The sequence below is a fragment of the Aedes aegypti genome, chromosome 2 (genome assembly GCF_002204515.2).
Source record: "Aedes aegypti strain LVP_AGWG chromosome 2, AaegL5.0 Primary Assembly, whole genome shotgun sequence".
Classification (NCBI taxonomy): Eukaryota; Metazoa; Arthropoda; class Insecta; order Diptera; family Culicidae; genus Aedes; species Aedes aegypti.
In genome coordinates this window covers 72,742,213-72,746,109 of record NC_035108.1, presented here as the reverse complement: position 1 = coordinate 72,746,109, position 3,897 = coordinate 72,742,213, and the positions used below count along the sequence as shown (strand labels likewise).

General features: G+C 35.1%; 1 long non-coding RNA gene across 1 annotated transcript; it reads left to right on the top strand.

The window, feature by feature from the left end:
• The first annotated feature begins 2,996 nt into the window (after window positions 1–2,996).
• On the top strand, window positions 2,997–3,561 carry LOC110677047. Its single transcript, XR_002500915.1, has 3 exons — window positions 2,997–3,172; window positions 3,236–3,305; window positions 3,360–3,561. It is a non-coding gene; the product is annotated as an uncharacterized LOC110677047 (long non-coding RNA).
• Window positions 3,562–3,897: the final 336 nt, after the last annotated feature.

Here is a 3,897-nt window from a genome sequence, read left to right as displayed (position 1 = left end):
GAACAATTTATGTTGGAAAATAAAAATAATTCAAATTGTCATGCCAAACTCTTTCGAAAATATATTCTATCTCTAGGAGAGCTAGGTATTCAGATTTTTTAGAACGAATTCAATTGTTCACACGTAATATTTGATGTTGGAATTCTAGCTATTCATTTGCAAAAAAAAATCGTTCATGTAAACCATCACTTTGACCAAATTACTTTTCAGAAATGTTTGCTGATAGAAGACAGCAAACTTATTGCATTGCTAGAAGCTTCGGCAGGATTTTTATCCGGTCTCAAAATTGAACCGGCTTTGGATTTTTTTCATTTTCAGTATAAGATATGCCTAACGAAAGCATTTATTAATCTTATAAACAACAAACGATACTTAACTTCCTGGATTTTCTTGATAAAGTTCTCCCAAATCAGTCCCCAAGATTTGTCGAAAACGATCTCATGAATGAGAATGCTTTCGAAATCCCAAACAACGTTGTTGTCAATTGGACAAGTGGGACTTTATTTCAAATTGTGCATGCTTTTGTACTGCATAGCAAGTTTTTTAATCTTTCGCCGCCCGAGACGAACCTTGAGTTTTCAAATGCCCGCAATTCAGAGACCAGTAAATCAATTTTTTTTAAATAATTTTTGTAGTAAATATGGTTGGTCTTACAATCCTTTGGTGAGACCTCCCCTCTGACCCCTCCACCTTTTCAAGGCAGCGGAAAAAGCATGGACACGGGGGATCCAAAGTTGGCCTCAAACGGATATCTAAACATCCAAGTGAGCTAGAAGTTTGGTGTCTTCGGCAAAGATTTTCAGTGAATTTAGGGCTATCTGGAGGTGAAAAATATTGGCGCCAATATATGGCCGACCAAAAATTATTACGAATGCGTTGCTCAAACAGCTATGAAGTGCGCTATAAAACACAAAATCAATGCAACTACGCTTCATGAGGCAATAAGGGAAGCCATGAAAACTAACTTTCAATATGGCTTCACAGAAGAGAGGATTAATCGATCATGATACATTCTCACTAATTCTAGCATGCGCTTGAGTTAGGTGGAAATTGAATAAAATTTGTAACTAGCGTTACGTCAGACAGATTTTAAACAGCCATACCAAATCTTATCAGTGTTTTAGGTGGTCATCTGTAGTCTATGGCACACTTCATAACTGTTTGAATAACGCTTCACTAATAATTTCTGACCGGCCATACACTGGCGCTAATATTTTTCAGCTCCAGATAACCCTCAATCTGGTCTGCGCCGACAGATAGCCCTAGATCTGCTGAACAGCTTTGCCGAAGACACCAACCATCTAGCTGATAAGCATCTTGAGATACAGACGATTGAAGAAAATTTGTCACTAGCACCACCTAGCCGATGAATTCTTAATATGCTGAATAATTTTACCAAAGACACCACAACCTTCTAGCTCACTTGGATGTTGAGAAATCCGTTTGGGGCCAATTTTGTACCCCTCGTGGCCACGCTTTTTGCGTTACCTAGAAAAGAGGGAGGGGTCAGAGGGGATGTCTCACCTAAGGATTGTTAGACCAACGAACCACATTTACTTGAAAATTTATATTAAATCAATTGATTTACTGGTCTCCGAATTGCGGGCATTTGAAAATTCAAGGTACGTCCTGGGATTTTGAGGGTTAATTTTTATGATGGATTCCTCAAAACCTCAGAATGTCTGAAACTGCTTTAATTATCCCTCGAGTAGTTAAAAAAAAAATATCCCAAGAGATTTGTAATACAAATTCTTCTGAAAATCTCACTAAATAATTTCTTCAACTATTATTAAAAAGATTCATGTAGGCATTTCTCCTGTTTTTTATAATTCTTCCAATACTCAAATTGTAGTTTTATATATGTCTCCAAGTTTTTTTAATTTTTTTCCCTTCCAATCAAAAATCCCTTTATTTTTCTAGTAATTAATCCAAGAAAACCTTAAAAACTTATGATCTCGATATTCTGTTAGAAGTATCGCTTAGGGCTTGATGCTAAAGATTTTTTTTGAGGAATTTATAATCTTTCCATGATTGTTTATGGCTTCCTATTGAGGTGAACCAGCCACTTATTCTTTCCCAGGAATTTCTCTTGGAATATTTCAAAGTATACCTTCAAGGATTCTATCAGAAATAATTTTTATTTCATACCAGATTATTTTCGAAGATTCCTTGATTGGATCGTCTAGAAATGTTTTGAAGAATAGTAATTTTAATTGGTATGCTTAAAGATAATCTTCGACTTATTATATTTTTTTGAGTAAATTGTATTTATATTTTCTTTATTTGAATAGTTTGTTCAAATATTTTTCCAGAGATTGATCTAGAATTAAAGAATTCTTCCAGGTATTGTATTATATTCCTCATTTATTAACTCATCCAGAATGTTTTCCAGAGTTTTCAGATAAATGAATTATACTCAACCCAGGATTTCATATTTCACTGAAAAAATGGTAGAATATTGAAACATTTTTTCTTCTGAAGGACCCTAATATTCCTAGAATTAATTTCAAGCTACGCCACTGCATCATATAAGTAAAACATCAAAGAAAGGTAATATTAAAGTTTTTTTTTCGCAGATTTTAATTTTTCTTTTAGTGGTTCGATTATCCGGAGTGAAACAGAAATCGATACTCCAAATAATCGAGTCCGACCTGTATATAATAATTCTTTCAGCTTCGTCATTTTACAGATGCTTTAAGTTGATAATTATATGATACATGAAATTGTCTTTTACGATCTTTGATATTATTAAGTACAAGTTAAGTTTTCTCTGGGACCACATTTTTTTTCTAAAAAATAACATAATGTTTACATTCTATGTGTTGCAACTTCGCGTGCATCGCACCATACATCCAAACACATTACCGGTACCAACCTTTAGTTGTCATCCTTGCCCACGGTGACGGAGATTCATTGTGTTAGCCATAGAAGTGTCAGATAACGTCAGTCGAGGAAAAAACATGCAAGTCAGCTAAGACCAGTCATGTGGCGTTTGTCCATAAAAGAAAGTGCATTTTTTGAGTTAAAATACCTCATAATTACTGCTAAACTAAAACTAGAACTAAATTTAAAAGTCTATCCTAGTTAAAAGTGTGTAAAACAAGTGGATTAAGTGCGTCAGCAAACAAGTAATCAGAAGTTAATTAAATAGTACGGCTTCTAAAATATCTAGGTTAGTTGAAAGTTATCTGTTCAAGAAAACAAATTGAATTAAATTATCTAAATTTTAATACAGTTTCCTGAGCGCCTATAATCTACTGGAACATACTAAGATACTCAAACGAACATAGAACACATTAAAACAGGTAAAAGTTATTGAACTATTGTGAAATTTTACCTAACGTTAAACCTAATTTTAGCTAAATTTTGCTGCCTTCATTATTATTTCTATTGCGAGCAAGCAAGTCACGAGTCAGAGACACTAAACGTAAGTTTTTTCTTAAAAGCTATCATTAAATTACCCTAATCAAGATATAATGAAATGAAACAAAACACACCTACTATGTACAACATAAACTTACTCTACTGTACAACAATTTTCTTTGGTAGGAGTTTTTTAACTTCGTTATCAACAAACATACGTCGTTCAAAAAATCGGACACCTGTCTCTCATTCGTTGCAATTGCAACATTTTAAAAAACTCGTTTACCTCGCGATCGGGAAGGCTGCAAAAATGTCAAATCGTCGGGGTAATGTGCCAAGGGTCGATGTGAGTTGTGGTGTATGCAAAGAACCGGATGATAGCCGGATGGTGTGCTGTGATGACTGTGGTGGATGGTTCCACTTTAAGTGCGTGGGCGTCGATGAAGGGATTGAGGAAGTTGACTGGAGCTGTACATCGTGCGAAGCAAGGCGGGCAGCTCAGGGCACTCCGACCCGTTTGACAGTTCCTGCACA